This window comes from Clupea harengus, chromosome 23, assembly GCF_900700415.2.
Source record: "Clupea harengus chromosome 23, Ch_v2.0.2, whole genome shotgun sequence".
NCBI lineage: Eukaryota > Metazoa > Chordata > Actinopteri > Clupeiformes > Clupeidae > Clupea > Clupea harengus.
In genome coordinates this window covers 2,806,834-2,825,303 of record NC_045174.1, presented here as the reverse complement: position 1 = coordinate 2,825,303, position 18,470 = coordinate 2,806,834, and the positions used below count along the sequence as shown (strand labels likewise).

Sequence of the window (18,470 nt, the reverse complement as noted above, 5' to 3'; positions counted from 1 at the left end):
GAAAATGGCAGGAATATGGCGTTGTTTGGCCATTTATTCATGTAAAAAGAACATCTTGGGGGACCTCGTACAATTACAGTTCTGATAAAAAGACAAGTGACTGGATGGCCTACCAGTTGATATATTTTCAACTGACTAAGCATCCAAGAATGCTGACAAAAATATGAAAACATCTTATTTTGTCCTCGTTGTCAAGGTGAATTTGGCATGCGGCGCTCCATCATCTACTTCCTGAAGCCGTCCTATTGGTCTCAGCGCAGGAAGCACTACGTGGAGGTGAGCTCGGTCTACGAGGCGGAGGTCAACGGGGCGACTATGGGAGACGAGTCCATCGAGCCCGTGTCCCCCGAGTTCAAGAAGGCCATCAGGTAGGACACCAAACCCCACTGTCACATCAAACCCCTCTCATGGACTTTTATTGTATATTAGATCTGATTTTTTTAAAAGAGAATTTACACGGACGCTTCAAGTGGATGGTTAAATTATGACTTGTGGCTTAGACCTGTTATCCTACCATGTTCCATATAACCATATTTTCACATTTCTATGACGAGCAAGACTAGGCCATCCTGTCAATCAAGCTATACTTAAAAACAAAAATGCATCTTCCCTTCTATCAATGAACTCTTGCTGACTTGCTGTCTGTAGACATTTACTGCAAGACAGCTGTCATTGCCTCCTGTCTCTTGACTGACACTAATGGTTATCTACCTGCTTGGCAGCTTTCGTCCTACTTTTGTCCTGCAGAAAATTGAGGGGTTGTGTAGGATGATGTCACCTTCAAAACAATCTCTGAATGCTCTGATTTGGCTCAGTGTCCCCAGATTACTTCACACACACACACACACACACACACACACACACATACACGTGCGCACTTGTTCTCTGTCTGTCACGATCACGCTTACACCACCTCCCCTGGGAGAGCGGTAGGGCTGAGCGGCTGCAGTCATTTTGGAAATAAAGCACTGACTTCATAGAGACGATGAGCTGTGCAACTAAATCCAGCAGAAGCTCCAAGACTAATGCCTGGGCTGTGTGCCAAACAGTCATTTAATATCCATCACTGACCCTCGTCTGTGTGTGTTTGTGTGTGTGTGTGTCGGAATCTGTTTGCTTGTTCCCATCCTGCCAGGATTAATAACATCCGTAAGGTCTACAAAGAGACAGACAGCACAGTGGAGGCTTTGAGGGGTGAGTGTTTATTATTTTAATATTTATATTTCCCCTTTCCAAAATACACTAAAATAAAAGCTTAATCTCTCCTATCATACACTTTTTTTTTGTCTCTGTGGCCCTGCCGATGTTTTTGGTCTGGCCGTGTGTCTGTGTCTGTGTGTGTGCGTGTTTGTGTTGTGTGTGTGTGTGTCTGTGTCTGTGTCTGTGTGTGTGTGCGTGTGCGTGTGTGTGTGTCTGTGTGTGCGTGTGTGTGTGTGTCTGTGTGCGTGTGTGTTGTGGACAGGCTTCACCTTTGACATTTACGAGGGCCAGATCACTGCCCTGCTGGGCCACAGTGGAGCAGGGAAGTCGACCCTCATGAACATCCTGTGTGGCATCTGCCCCCCCACTGAAGGTGAGACTCTACTGACCCACTACTTTCACTTTGGGCTTGATCTAGAAATATGTCTGTCTGTCTGTCTGTCTGTCTGTCTGTCTCACTTTGGGATGGTGGAGGGGATCGTCAGCCCAGTGATGCATTGTTTTGCATACACCATACATTTACATGATATTAATCGAATGTTGTGATGGTGGTGATGATGATGATGATGATCGTAATGAGAGTAATGCTAGTGATGGTGGTGATAATGATGATGATGGCGGTGATGATGATGATGATGACGATGATGATGATGATGATGATGACGATGATGGTGATGATGATGGTGATGAAAGTAATGAGGGGAATGCTGGTGATAATGATGATGGCGGTGATGGTGATGCTTTGTCTCCAGGCTCGGCCACCATCTACGGCACGCCAGTGGCAGAGATCGCGGAGGGGGCGGAGATGAAGCAGTTGGTTGGCATCTGCCCGCAGTTCAACATCATCTTCGACGTGCTCACCGTGGAGGAGCACCTCAGGATCTTCGCTGCCATCAAAGGCATCCTGCCCTCCAACATAGACGCTGAGGTGTGTGTGCGTGTGTGTGATGTGTGATGTGTGTGTGTGTGTGTTAGTCCCTTGCGCTCTGATGGCTTGGATGGCAGCATAGAAACTTTTAAATACCTACTCAAAATGAAGAGAATACAACTGTTTATGAGGTATTAATTGTTTGCAATAAACGTCCATGATTTGTGTATCTGGGATAGAGGTCTGGGCAGGATGGATTTTTCAGTCGGGCTTCCGCATAGATCCTGTCCCGCTCCCACACCACTGTGTCCCTGTTCCCACACGACTGTTGCTTCTATTAACGGCCAAGCTGATTTTCTGCCTTTGTGTAATCACAACCACTTTGTGCAATGTCTCAAACATACAGAAATGCAACATAATTAATATAACTCGCCTCAAAATTTGAAGCACTTTAAAATAGTGTTGAACACATTCATATTTAATTATATTAATTGATTTCCCCCGTTCATTGAAGTGAAGCATGTGGTTTAATTTGTCGGTACGTGTTTGTTGTCCCTGTTCCCCATCAGGTCTCTAAAGTGCTGAAGGATCTGGACTTGGAGAAGATCATGGATGCCCAGGCCAAGAACCTGAGTGGTGGCCAGAAGAGGAAGCTGTCTGTGGGCATCGCCATACTGGGAGACCCCAAGGTGATCATGTGTGTGTGTGTGTGTGTGTGTGTGTGTGTGTGTGTGTGTGTGTGTGTGTGTGTGTGTGTGTGTGTGTGTGTGTGTGTGTGTGTGTGTGTGTGTGTGTGTGTGTGTGTGTGTGTGTGTGTAGCTACATGTACTGACTGTAATGTCACAATGTGTGTGTGTGTGTTAGATCCTGCTTCTGGATGAGCCCACTGCAGGAATGGACCCCTGCTCACGGCACCAGGTCTGGTCCCTCCTGAAGAGCCGGCGTGCGGGCCGGGTCACCGTCCTCAGCACCCACTACATGGACGAAGCCGACATACTTGCCGGTAACCCACACTCCTCTCTCTGTTTACCCTATCCATCTGTCCTCTTCTGCAGCCCACACTCGTCTCTCCGTTTACCCTATCCATCCGTCCTCTTCTGCAGCCCACACTCGTCTCTCCGTTTACCCTATCCATCCGTCCTCTTCTGCAGCCCACACTCGTCTCTCCGTTTACCCTATCCATCCGTCCTCTTCTGCAGCCCACACTCGTCTCTCCGTTTACCCTATCCATCCGTCCTCTTCTGCAGCCCACACTCCAGACAGCCTACCTCTCCTACCCTCCTCTCCTCACACCTTTCCAGAGCTAGGGTAACTAACCAGAGCTAGGGTATTAGGGTATCTAACCAGAGCTAGGGTATTAGGGTATCTATCCAGAGCTAGGGTATTAGGGTATCTAACCAGAGCTAGGGTATTAGGGTATCTATCCAGAGCTAGGGTATTAGGGTATCTAACCAGAGCTAGGGTATCTTATCTTTAGCATCTGTAATCTATGTATCTAATTGGCAGTAAATTGATTGGTGTATTCCTCTCTCTCTCTCTCTCCTCTCTCTCTCCTCTCCTCTCTCCCTCTTATTCTTCCCTGCAGATCGTAAGGCGGTGATATCTCACGGCCAGCTCAAGTGCCGTGGGGCCTCGTCGCTGTACCTCAAAACCATAGTGTGGCGTCGGCTACAACCTCAGGCAAAGAGCGCTTCATGAATATTCCTGCGCTAACGCTCTTTCATGTGCTCCGCTGTTGTTTGGGAGCCTCCTTCCCCCGTTGCTCTTCCCAAATCCACTCGAGAACGAGAACGAGGAGGCAGCTCACACAACCCTCGGTTACACTTCCGCTTACTCAGCATATGCAGAGCTCAAGTCCTGCCTAGTCAGGAATATCGAACGCCACCAGTTCACTTTTGAAGGTTTTCTATAGGGCTTTGCTTATTGAGGGCTGTGTGTGGTTCTCTGACTGCTTCTTTATTGATCTGCTCAACCAGTTGGTAGATTGCGCCTTTTGTTATAAAATCTTGAAGAAAACTTTTTTTTCTTTCTTCACACAGTCTTATTGAGCCATCTGTGCCGGTTGGCTATGCATGGTATATAGACAATAATGCTTGATGGCAATGTGGCAGAGCTGGCAGAGATAAGAAAAGCACATAATTACGGTCTAATAAAGGAAAGGGAATCTTTAAAACTGAAGTCTTTTAAACTGCTGCAGGATGTCGTTGGGCGAGGGTGTGAGGTGGACGCCATCGCATCGCTGGTGAAACAGCACGTCCCCAAGGCACAGTTGTCACGGCAACAGGAGGCCGAGCTCACATTCACGCTGCCCTTTGAAAGCATGGACACTTTTCCAGTGAGGTGCCACGCCGCATTAGCATAGCTCCAACCGTCTGCAGTGTCCCTAATGGAACATTTCACTGAAAGGTTTTTTTATTTGTGTTATTTTGGCATTTATTTAATGCATGTGACTTACCTGGAAAGCACATATGTAAAAGGTTTTAATGAGAGTTGCTTTGTTTCAAGACGACCACGGTTGCCATGGTAAAAATGACTAATTTATTTCTCTGTAGTCATTAACATGCTTGCTGATGGCATGTGTCCTCTGCTGAAGTAGCATAATAGACCCAATAACACCCAATAGCTCCTGTAGTTTATCTCGAATAACCTAGATCTGACTAGGCTATATAGACCCAACTCATAGGAACGCCAACTCCCTGCTTCAGTATTTTAAGACTTAATCTCTAATCAGTCATCAAGGAAATGGCCAAATAGCATAATGGGTGCAGTGTAACACGCTGTTTAGTCTGCATGGTTAAGGAATCGGCCACACTCAACATGGTAGTAAGGTCTGGACATGGCCTGTCGACCTTACCTGAAACATTTCCCGCAGGTCTGTTTGCTGAGTTAGATTGTCGGCCCGATCTGGGCATCATCAAACCACGGCGTCTCCATGACCACGCTGGAGGATGTGTTCCTGCGTCTGGAGGCGGAAGCTGAGGTGGACCAAGCAGGTAAGGAGTCAGAGGTCAGGTCAAAGGTCACAGAAGAACCTTGTGAGCCTGCTGACTAGAAAGGTTGTAAAAACTTATGGTTGAAATAATACAATTAAAATAATTTCAAATGTATTCTTCTTTGCTGAATTATTATTCTTGTTCCTGAAAATGTTCCTGGGGTTTCAGGCAATGAAAATGATTGTTATGGACACAACTGCAAATCCTGCAAAAGATACAGGAAACCGTTTTGAAGTACATACTTTATCAGCCAGTAACATCTGGACTTCTGAAACACTGTCTGAGTATGTGAAGTGTTCTATAGTCACGGCCACTAAGGCCTCGGCCCTCTCCTCTGCCAGACTACAGTTAACCAGGACAGCCCTGAGGACGATGCCGACGCGTCCTCCATGGACGACATTGACCAGAGGCTGCTGACCTTCACCGATAATCGGCAGGACGTGGTGAGCGGCCATGCCCTGTGGAGGCAGCAGTTCAGCACCGTGGCCTGGCTACACTCACTCAACCTGCAGCGGGAGAGGAAGCCAGTCATCTACACGTGAGTGTGCACACACACACACACACACACACACACACACACACGGTCGCATGTACACAAACGGTGGCCCTGATTGAACTCGTTCAACCTGCAGAGGAGGAGGGAACCGGTGTTCTCACTGAGACACTGCCACACACACACACACACACACACACACACACACACACACTGCCATATAAACACACACACCAGCAGTGATGGATTGGCTGCTCAAGCTCAACCTGCAGAGAGAGAGAGGAAGCCTGTCATTTACACTTGAGTGAACACACACACCCACGCGCACGCACACGCGCACACACACACACACACACACGCACACGCACACGCACACGCACACGCACACGCACACGCACACGCACACGCACACGCACACGCACACGCACACGCACACGCACACATACACACACACACATATACATGGTCTTTTGGCGAAACTGGCCCCACCTGTGGAGACAGAGGAAGCTCATCATGTACACATGAGTGAATGGGGCAGACACACACACACACACACACACACACACACACACACACACACACACACACAGGAACGTGAAAACACACATGGTGGCCTGGCATCACATAATCAACTTGTGGCAAAAGGGCCCAGGTGCATGCCCACACACACACACACACACACACACACACACACACACACACACACACACACACACACACAATCTGAACCACTGTCAAAATACATGGTGGCCTGACACCCACTCAGCCTGGAAAGGGTGGGGAAACTCCTGCTGGCCAGCACATGGTCAGATTGCAGACAGAAAAGCCTCTCTCACACACACACACACACACACACACACACACACACACACACACACACACTTGGACAGTGACTTAGCAGCACACACTCAACTCACAGAGAAAGTGGAAGCCCATATGTATCGCTGACCATGTTGTATGTGTGTTTAAACACACAAATATCACAATTAGAGTAAAAAAAATATTCAAACTAAACTTGTCTTCATGCAAATGTTCCTCTTGCTTATTCTCCTCCCCACCCGTAGGTTCGCTCTGTTCCTCGTCTTCTTGTCGGCTGTTCTGGTTCTCTCTCTGGTTACGGGGAACATCCAGATCCACTCGCCCGACCGCCAGTTCCCCCCATCTACCTGCTGGGCCCAAATCAGTCCCCGCAAAATACACCACCCCCCTGCTCGTGCAGAACTCCTCAGGTAAGCCAAGGCTACGGCGGTCGGAAGGGGTCATGAAGTGGTTAAATCCCATCCCAAAAGCATCGCCAGCTTTAAAGTGAAGCTGATAGATTTCTGCAGTTGTCAGGTTAGATGCAGACCTGCCTTGATTTAGGCAGGGTCATCTACACGTGAATACTTTTGTCAATTCTTTGGAATGGACAGAATGGTACCTTTTTAGAATCAGTCAATTGTTGCTGTACTGCTGCTTCTTTGTTTGTTGGTTATTCTCGTGTGTGTGTGTGTGTTTGTGTGTGTGTGTGTGTGTGTGTGTGCGCGCGCACACAGACTCGGACATCTCGAGCTTCATCCAGAGCATCGAGTCTCAGGACATCAGGGTGGAGATGACGAGGAAGGCTGATTACATGTCCGTTGCTCCCCACAGCGCTGCCATCAACGTCACCGGCTCCAGCAAGGTGTGAGATGCTCCTATTACACACACACACACACACACACACACACACACACTCTTACACTTACAAACACACACACACACAGACATAGACATACAAACAGACATAGACATATACACACACACACATATATACACACACACACACACACACACACTCGAAACAAACACACTCGAAACAAACACACTCGAAACAAACACATACATACACACACACACACACACACACACACACACAGTCACTCTGTCTTACTATCTTAAACAGTCTCTCATCTTGGTCTGGGTGTAATAAGTGTGTTCATAACAGCCCTGTGGTGCCTGTTGTTGTTTCTGATCTAGTGTGTTGTATGTTAGTACTAGATCGTGGCAAAACCCCACTGGCTAGCGAAACAGACCGTGCAGCTGACCTGGGGCCAAAGGCAATAAAGCTTGTGGGTCCAGAGGGTTATTTTAAGTTTACCGGTTCTTTATTTTGCCAGTTCTATTTGCAGAATCCTTTCAGTTGGTTGTTTATCGAAAAAGACCGGATATGATGAGATAGAGGCTGTATATAAGATGTGCAGTGGGGTGTTACTATCCAAGAGTGAAAGAGTGTGTGTGTGTGTGTGTGTCTGTTAGAAAGACGACAGGTTAATGAAAGTGTGAGCGAGGCACTGAGCCTGGATGTGTGTGTGTGTGTGTGTGTGTGTGTGTGTGTGTGTTGTGTGTGTGTGTGTGTGTGTGTGTGTGTGTGTGTGTGTGTTAGAAAGACGGCAGGTTAATGAAAGTGTGTGTGTGTGTGTGTGTGTGTGTGTGTGTGTGTGTGTGTGTGTGTGTGTGTGTGTGTGTGTTTGAAGAGGGCTACAGAGAGGCATGAGTAGGAAGCCTTTGAAGCAGAGAGCAGACTGGAGGTACTCCTTCTTCTCCGCAGTGGCCGGAATTAGATCAGCCTGAAATGGGAGCCCTCCAACAGCCTCTCACACTGAGGGGGTAGCTGTGCACAACGTGTGTGTGTGTGTGTGTGTGTGTGTGTGTGTGTGTGTGTGTGTGTGTGTGTGTGTACATACGCACCAGGGTGCTCAGGTTGAGCCTCCTGTAGTCAAGAGGCTCTTGTAAATCTTGCAGCCATTACCTGGCAGAGAGGATGCTGAAGCACCAACACCCATATCCGCTGTCTCTGCCCTGCCCTGCCCATATCTGTCTCTCTGCCCTGCCCTGCCTGCGTCCATATCTGTCTCTCTGCTCTGCCCTGCCCAGTCCATATCTGTCTCTCTGCTCTGCCCTGCCCAGTCCATATCTGTCTCTCTGCCCTGCCCTGCCTGCGTCCATATCTGTCTCTCTGCTCTGCCCTGCCCAGTCCATATCTGTCTCTCTGCCCTGCCCAGTCCATATCTGTCTCTCCGTCTCTGCCTTGAGTTTATCACTGATGTTTATCACTGACCTTTGTTGTCTTGTGTTTATTTACTCTGTTTGTTATTGACATATGTTACCTGTGGAAGTCCATCCAGCTCCTCTCTGTACTGCTCTTTGGTGTTCTGTGTTATGCTTTGGGACATTTCATTTCTCTCACCTTTTCCTTGCCCTCTCTCTTTTTGTCTCATGACACATGTTGACTCACAGCTATTCTTTACATATGCATGTTGTTTCTCTCTCTCTCTCTCTCTCTCCCCCTCTCTCTCTCTCTCAGGGCTTTAGCTATTGTCTGGCGTTCAACAGCACCACGGTCCACTCCCTGCCCATGGTGGTCACGTGCTGGAGCAACGCCCTGCTGAAGGCCTCAACGGCACCGGGCGCATCAACACCTGGACCAAACCCTTTGACTATGTGAGTGACCCCAGCCTTCCAACCCTCGGGGTTTCATATGACCTGTCGTCTTCAGAGGATTCAGTTCTAGTGATCTCCTTTCACTAGCTTTCTTTGGTAACTGATTGCCCCTGTTGAATCTGCTGACTTTTATAGTTTTACACACCAGCTCTTCCAAATTAAGGTGCTGACTTTCTTTCTTGTTTCTGTTATTAACCATTATTAGTCATTTTTTTTTTAGCTCTTGAAACCTTGACATTTATTTGTGACCCTGCAGGTAGTGCTTCTCTAGCTGCAGTAGTGCACCTTTGAGAAGCAGGACCAGTTCATGACGAGCTTCCCATGTGTGTTACGATGTTCACCACTATTGTTTTTCCAGCAACTTCCCGACGCCACGTTTATGCGCTGGTCTACATCGAGGCTGTGATCCTCGGGATGCTGGCCGCCGGCATGCCGGCGTACTTTCGCCATGGACCACACCCGAGGACCGGGAGGTGAGGGGATGAGTGAGGGCGGTCAGAACACACGGTGCTCTCTAAAGATCACAAAACCAGTCGGAGAGTAAATTCAAATTTCACTGTTTGTAGAAGTCAGCTAAGCAGTGATGGTCGTTGGAGCTAAGTAATACTGATATTCATTTCAATTCAATTTTATTTATTATAGCGCCATAACAATACAATACAATTGTCTCTAGGCCGCTTTACAGATATCAGTTCTATATAAATGTGAACCATATAGAACTGACAAAAACCTCAAGACGGTGTAGGCTGGGTCAATCCAATTCAATTCAATTCAACTTTATTTCGCCATGTATACAGATACTAGGAATTAGATTTGGTATTCTCCATGCAGACTATTAGCATCACAATAGAACAACAAGACAACACATAACAACAATACAAGGATCAGATTAGTACCAGTATAAGCAAAATAATAAAGATAAGATAATAAGATTTGTACAGTTTGCCGTGATGGACAACATTATCCTGTGCTCCTGGACAGAATCTCATGACCTAAACCGGTTTTCTGTGTTCTGGGGTTCTAGATAAAGTGCCGTTCCACTTTGAGGATCTCGGGACTGCTTCCGTCGGCGTACTGGTGCGGGCAGGCGGCCATCGACATCCCGTTTTACTCGCTCATCCTTCACCTGCATGACCTGCACCCTCTTCTCCTTCCACTCCACCAAACTCCTCACCTCCAAGCAACGTCACTGCTGTGGTCAGTGCTCACACAGACACACAGACACACAGAACACACAGACACACAGACCACAGACACAGACACAGACACAGACACAGACACAGACACAGACACAGACACAGACACAGACACAGACACAGACACAGACACAGACACAGACACAGACACAGACACAGACACAGACACAGACACAGACACAGACACAGACACAGACACAGACACAGACACAGACACAGACACAGACACAGACACAGACACAGACACAGACACAGACACAGACACTCCACACTGACACTCCACACTGACACTCCACACTGACACTCCACACTGACACTCCACACTGACACACATAACAGACACTTTTGTGTGAGTCTTATTATCTTGCGCACACGCACAAGTGCACAAAGAGACACCAACACACACGGAGCCACACATTGTTCCGAGAAAGGGAAGTTTTACTCACACACACACACACACACACATTGATCGTAGAAAAGGATATTGTACTCCTTCAATATAGCTGGGCAGTGGGTTTAATTAAGTTTATTGATCCAAATGACCCACTGTCTCATCTCCCTTTTTCTTTCTCCATGTCTCCTCTCTCTCCTCTCTCTCTCTTGTTCTTCCTCTCATCCAGGTGCTGTGTCTGATCGGCTTCAGCCCCGCCATGATCCCTCTTCACGTACTGCGTGTCCTTCATGTTCACCAGGGTCCAGAGCAACAGGGACTTCTTCTCCGTGGTGTCCATGATGTGAGCGGAGGACGGAGGAAGGGCCCACCAGTGATTAGGGGCCCAGTGATCCGCTTACACCCAAATTACTAACTGCAAAGTGGTGGCAGAATGTTCAGTCTTACCAGAAAGCATTTTGTAAAATAATGGCAAGTTTTTTTTTTTTTTAATTGAAAAACCCAAAGAGAGAGGCCAGAGGAACTTTAATGCCATTCCTGTGTCTGTGTGTGTGTGTGTGTCTGTGTGTGTGTGTGTGTGTGTGTCTGTGTGTCTGTGTGTGTGTGTGTGCATGCCAGGTGTGTGTGGTCTCAGCCTCCACGGTGCAGCTGGCGTTTGTGAATAAAATGGGGGTCCTGACGCGGGTCCTCCACAACACGCTCTGCTTCTGCAACCCCCTCTACCCGCTCATGGGCTGCCTCAACTGCGTCACCAAGGTGGGTCTGCTCACCGCCGCCCGGCCATCACCACACCAACGCTCCATTACTCACTGTTGTTCCCCTGAAGGCTCCTATAGCTCATCTGACTGAGTCGTGGGGTTTGTTACCCCACGGGAACACGTGCACTGATAAACGACTTAGATCTGTACAATAGTTTAAGTTACTGGATGGAAGCATCTGATCAGTGTAAATGGATTCACAAATGACTTCAGTCACTACTAATAGAATCCCTAATATGCTGCAATGAACTGCTCTTCGTTTCTCATGTTCCCCCTAAAGTGCACTACTTTACATAATGGATATAGAAATGGACCTCTAATCATCAACACAAACTGTTCAAGCTACTTGGAATGTTCCCACATCATTTCTGCCATGTCCGTTCGCCTCTCATGCCCTGGAGGTTTAGTGAAACTGTCTTCTCTCCTAGGCAACCTTCATTCCATCCACTGTGGAGGACGAGCTTCTGTGGAAGGGCCTGCTCATCGCTGTGCTCGCAGTAAGAGGCATTTAGTGTTTGTCTGCCGTTCCTAGAGTGATTATCTCATGCGTTATGGGCTGTTAAAGACTGTTAAAAGTATTTTTTGTTACTCTCTCACTGTTTTGCCTGCTCACTCACTCCAGTCGATTGAAAGTCAAAGAAACTTTGTATAACATAGTATTGCTAAAGCATCTCTTAACGTAGGATTTATACAAAATAGTCCGAAGGATAAGCTAATATTAGGCAAAAAAAATGCAAAGTATGAACTCTCTCCATTTTTCTTTCTTTCTATAACGGTCTCTCTCTCTCTCTCTCGGTCTCTCTTCCCTCTCTCTCTCTCTCTCTCTCTCTCTCTCTCTCTCTATCTATCTATCTATCTATCTATCTATCTATCTATCTATCTATCTATCTCTCTCTCTCTCTCTCTCTCTCTCTCTCTCTGTCTCTCTTCCCTCTCCTCCACCCTCTATCTAGCCCTACCTGCAATGCATCCTGCTGCTGTTCCTGCTGCGATGGCTGGAGCTGCGCTATGGAGGCAAGACCATGAAGACGGACCAGCTCTGCAGGTTAGCACGAGCTCTCGCTCCCTTACACACACACACACACACACACACACACATACACACACACACACACATACACACGTACGCACAGTTTGACACATGAAAGATTGAGCTTTGGTTTTGTGGTGCAATTTAATGATTGGTATACTGAACCTTGTGCTTTTTGGAGGAAATATGGAGGACAGACTACAATTGGCAACATCTAGGGCTTTGGATGTGTCCGTTTGCTCCGATCTGTGACCTTGCGTGTGGGTTTCTCAGGATCTCCTCCGAGGCAAAGGGCAAAGTTCAGCGTAACCCGGAAGAGAACATGGAGGAGGACGAGGATGAAGATGTGATGGTGGAGAAGGCCCGCGTCAAAGAGGCCCTCACCTGCCAGGCCTGTGAAGAGGTGTGTCTGTGTGTGTGTGTGTGTGTGTGTGTGTGTGGTGTGTGTGTGTGTGTGCACGCCCGCACGCCCGCACGCCCGTGTGTCTTCGGTCTACAATGATCTGTGTTCATCATATTTATATTCAGTTACATTATGGTCATATATCCTATCCTGTGATGAATGAACTAGTATTTGAATTTGTGTGCAGTTCTTTGTATTAATGTGTGTGTCTGTGTGTGTGTCCTCAGAAACCGGTGGTGGTTGTGAGTAACCTGAGGAAGCAGTATAAAGCCCGGCGTGGGGGCTTCTCCCTCAGTAAGAAGAGGAGGGTGGCCACGAAGAACGTCTCCTTCTGTGTCCGCAAAGGCAAGCCTCTCCTCTCACACGCATCCTCTCCTCCTCTTCCTCCTCCTCCTCTCCTCTCCTCTTTACTTCTTCTCTGTATCTCTCTCCTACATCCTGTCTTCCCTTGCTGATGATGTAGCTCCTGCCCTGACTGGTGTGACCTTTGACCTTTGGTGTGCTGGAATGAGGGTTTAACCTTTGACCTGTGGTCTTACCTGTGCAGGTGAGGTGCTTGGGCTGCTGGGGCCCAATGGAGCAGGGAAGAGCACAATCATGCACATGCTGGCTGGAGACACTGATCCCACAGCTGGACAGGTCTGTCTGTCTGTCTGTCTGTCTGTCTGTCTGTCTGTCTGTCTGTCTGTCTGTCTGTCTGTGTGTCTGTCTACTTGAACGTTTGTCAATATTTGTCTTTGTGTCTGACTTGTGATTTACCCGGTGTCTTTACTGGGGTTCAGGCTCTGGGCTCTGTAAAGCGCCTAGAGACAATTGTATTGTTATGGCGCTATATAAATAAAATTGAATTGAATTGAATTTATAGTCATGTATTTAATACAAGTAAACAGTCTAATGCCTTGTTTATTAAACAACAGGAATGACCTCACCATTTGTGCCCATTAGCTGGACTTTGGCATGCATGTCAAAGCGGTCTGTACTCATGTTCTCTGTTCTCTCCCTGCACAGATCCTGATGGGAGACTACAGCACAGACTTCCATCCTGTGGATAACCCGCTGGAGCACGTGGGCTACTGCCCTCAGGTCAACCCGCTGTGGCCCCGCGTCACCCTCCAGGAGCACCTGCAGATCTACGCCGCCATCAAGGGCCTCCGTCCGCAGGATGTCCCCAACATCATCAAACGGTAACAGAATCCCTGCTCTTCTCTTCTCTTCTCTTCTCTTCTCTTCTCCTCCTCTTTCTCAGTCCTTCCTTTCCTCACCACCACCTTTCCTTCTGTCTGGTCATCCTTTAGCTCTCTTCCTTTCCTCTCATTTTTGGGCTGCTCTTCTCTCGTCTTCCACGCCGTCTTTTCCTGTCCTCTCCTCTCCTCACCATCCCAGTCTCTTCTCTTCCACTCTGCCCTCCCTTCTCATCCCTCTCTTCTCCACCTCCTTTCCCACTTTGCCCATGCTTCTTCTCTATCCCCTGATCTCTTCACTCTTGTTTGGCATTGCTCTTCTCCTCTCCTCTCATCCTTTCTTCTCATTTCTCCATCATCTGTTCATCCTCCATTCGCCATGTCCTCTTCAGCTGTCCTTCTCCACCTCATCACTGTACTCCGAGAACGCTCACTCTGATAGTCCTCAGAGCCAGTCTGTCACAGAGGAGACTATCGAACTACGCGTCGGTGTCCTGTTTGTCCTGTCCGGGGTTTATTTTTTTGTGACCGGCGGACTATGCATTATCCCTTACATTGCATGCCCTGACTAATGCATTATATTATAACGTACCTAGCTTGTGTTACTTGTGTTACACATGCCAGTACACGTGCAAAGTAATGAAACATGTGACAAGAACATTTTATATCATTTTATAGATGGAAGTCAGTTCTCTTCTCCAATATAGTTTGATCTTATAAGTCTGGTGTGTGTGTGTGTGTGTGTGTGTGTGTGTGTGTGTGTGTGTGTGTGTGTGTGTGTGTGTGTGTGTGTGTGTGTGTGTGTGTGTGTGTGTGTGTGTGTGTGTGTGTGTGTGTGGTGTGTGTGTGTTGGTGTGTGTGTGTTTGGCTCACAGCGTGGTCAATGCTCTGGAGCTGAAGGAGCACCTCCACAAGCAGGCCAAGAACCTCTCTGCGGGCATCAAGAGGAAGGTGAGCGTCCCGTCCCCTCACTGGAGCCCAGCGCTGTCCTCCTCACCGCCTCCGCTCTAAGCCCCAGGGGCCCATGAGTCACCAGCACGGGGCCCTCTCCCTCACGGGGCCCTCTCCCTCACGGGGCCACACTAGAGCAGAGGCAGACGGCCAGCTCTGAGGAGCTTAGAGCACCACTTGCATGACTCAACTCTTAGTCATGTAGCACAGGCCAAGTCCAAGCCCTAGTCTCAAGTGGGAGTCAAGAATGATGCCCTGCTCGTTTAAATTTAGACCACAAGTTTCCCACCATCCCAACATCTATTTGTATGCTGCTGGGAGAAGATTAATATGAGAGTCTTTTGTATTTATTAATGCATGTATGTATGTATGTATGTATGTGCCTATATTGTTGTTTGTTTGTTTGTTTGTTTGTTTGTAGTATGATGGTAATAAATGTGCATGTCTTGATGTTTTTTTCCTGCAGCTGTGCTTTGCGCTGAGCATGCTGGGAAACCCTCAGATCGTGCTGCTGGACGAGCCGTCCACTGGGATGGACCCCAAGTCCAAGCAGAGGATGTGGTGAGGAGTCTCTGCAACCCTTCCCAGGGTCCCTCTCAAAATCACTCAATGCCCTCTCTCTCTATCTCTAAATCCATGTTTAAATCCCTGGTGGATACAAGAATAGTGGTTCTACCAGCAGACGGAGAACGTGGCTCAGTTCAGGGAGAGATGGTGTGTAAGGGAGGGGATAATTACCTTCATGACCATGGGAGGCTTGTTTTTAACTGGTGAAATGGACTTCTGAATGGTGTTTTAACTAAAGGGTTTTAAAAATCAAAATGCTCTCTCTGTCTCTCTCTCTGTCTCTCTCTCTGTGTTTCTGTCTCTCTCTCTCTCTCTCTCTCTCTCTCTCTCTCTCTCCCTGTGTTTGCGTCTGCTTGTTACTGATGTGGTTGTAGAGCCAAGGCTAGAGGATAGAGTTGAGGAGTGAGTATCTGAGCCATGGGCTGTGGGCTGGAGGGGGCTTAGAGCTTCAGAGTTCCCCTGCTGTTGAACTGGCACCGAGGGGTGTGATGGATCTGAGGGGATTGATTCACTGCAGTGTGTGTGGCCGTTATTCCGCACGTACTGAGTGTGTGTAGCGCCTCTCTGCTACTCTTTTCTCAGCCTCTCTAGTTGCTGGCTGTTGATTTGTTTTCAGTGCAGTGGGAATGTGACTGGGACTGTCTCTGGGAGTCTCTGCATTTGTGTTTCACTCCCAGGCAGCAGGGCAAAGCATGGTTTTATTGTGTTTTTGTTTAGTTTTAAGTCATTGGATGTTGGTTCATTGTCAGTGTATAATATAATGTAATGTCATGTGTCATTTCAATGTAACTGTATGGGTAGAGGGGGCACCTCTGTTACAGTTAGCTCACTGTGTTGCTTTGGTGTTTCCCCTGACAGGAGGGCCATCCGCGCCGCCTTCAAGAACCGGCAGCGAGGCGCCATCTTGACCACACACTACATGGAGGAGGCCGAGGCCGTGTGTGACCGCGTGGCCATCATGGTGTCGGGACAGCTGAGGTAACCTCACTATCTAGAGTTCACAACGGAGTTCCTCTGTTTACCCAGAGTGCTCTCTTCCCTGTACTATCCCACAAACCTTTGCTGTGCTGGTCTACAGTATGTGTAGTCTGTGTAATCGAATAAGCCCTGGAGTTTAATTTAGTACAAAGGTCCAAGAGAGTTTGTCCAAACTGTTCTTTGGTGTGTGTGCGTGTGCGTGTGTGTGTGTGTGTGTGCTTGTGTGTGTGTGCGTTACAGGTGTATTGGCACCATCCAGCACCTGAAGGCGAAGTATGGGCGTGGCTACAGCCTGGAGATCAAGCTGAGGGAGGAGCTAACAGGGCTGCAGCAGGTGGCTCTGCTCCACAAGGAGATCCTCCGCATCTTCCCCCACGCAGCACGACAGGAGAGGTGTGTGTGTGTGTGTGTGTGTGTGTGTGTGTGTGTGTGTGTGTGTGTGTGTGTGTGTGTGTGTGTGTGTGTGTGTGTGTGTGTGTGTGTGTGTGTGTGTGTGTGTGTGTGTGTGTGTGTGTGTGTGGGATGCATCTTCCCCCACGCAGCACGACAGGAGAGGTGTGTGTGTGTGTGTGTGCGTTGGAATGTTTATGACCATACCTTCATACAGGGGTGCAAACTCGTCACCTTTCGGCGAAATTCGCCGTTTTTGATCCAAAATAGGCAATTTGTGTGATTCGTGTAGATCTGCAATAAAAATATTTTTAAGGGGGGGGGGGGTCCTCCAAGTAATCTGCGAACGCAAGCTGTCATGAATATTTTTTTCAAGCTTGTTCGTTTGGCCAACCCATGTCATGCCGTATTAGACAGGTGTATTACAAGACATGTTTTTCGGGTGAAAGCGGCCTTTTTAAGATGGCATTTACGGTAACGTGTGACGTTGGTACGCTGCAATAACGTTATGCTATCTAACGTAGGCTAACGTGCTAAAGTCAGACAGTTGGCTGACAGACGCCTCGCAAATCACATCAACCATTTTTGCTGGTTACAATAACGGTGTTATCGGATAGTACAGTGTCTTTTTCTCTGTAACTTTTGAAAAATCTAAGCGTGAAAACGCCGAAAAATGTACATTTACATAAAAGACATGGCCATCAGCCGAGTTTGGTCCGGAGTTTAGCTGCTAAAGTTATCTTCTGTCCTGTCGTTTGAAGCAAACCTTTTAGCTCTGGCATTGGTCTCCCATTATGTATTTATCACTTCACTGGATTGGAAGTCCATTTTCCAGGCTCTCGCACGCCCCCTTCATTGAGGCAGAGGTTCCTATGTGCTTTTTCACTGTGGTTTTATGACAGATCAGCAAGACTAAATAGCTTCTTCACATACGTGAAATACATTACATTACCTATTTATGGATACAAACGACATATAATAAAAGTGTCTACAAATATTTCAGTGATGACAAACAATGAGAAAGCAAAAGGCATGCGCTCAACCCAGTGTGTGAGGGATTGCACAATCTGAGATGAGGCGCAGCTCGTTGCTGCCTCACCTCGCGAGTCGCCTCTCTGTTTGAACAGGACATGGTCAAATTCATCATTATAAAAATGATCGGAATCATACAAATTTTTATTTAAAGCACAGATCAGTAGATACATATTAATATTTATTTTATTTTATCATTATTTATTTTTTTACTTTTCATGATGACTTTTACTTTTCATGAGGCTCTGCCTCCCCTGACCACACGTCCCTATGTGTATGTAATCTGAAGCACTGACCCGTTTTCTACTGCCGGGCGCTTCACTGCAACTGAACAAACTTACCACTCTCCTACTTCAGTTTGTTTTCAGAATGAGAGAATTTTAGGAGGAGGATGCCATTACTGTGGCTCAACTAGAGTCAGGTGCAAATGGGCCTTGTCCTGACAAGCTAGACTCAAAGAGTAATGTAAAGGGAAAAGAATATGTGTTCCCACTGTCACAGTTTTTCAAGAACACGGAGAAGCTAGGCCATGCCTGATGCAGCCTCTGTTGATTTTCTGTTCCAATAGTTGGCCCTT

General features: G+C 47.6%; 1 pseudogene; it reads left to right on the top strand.

Annotated features, from left to right (window-relative positions):
- The first annotated feature begins 162 nt into the window (after positions 1–162).
- The window catches only part of LOC116218766, an 18,888-nt pseudogene continuing 580 nt past the window's right edge, over positions 163–18,470 (top strand).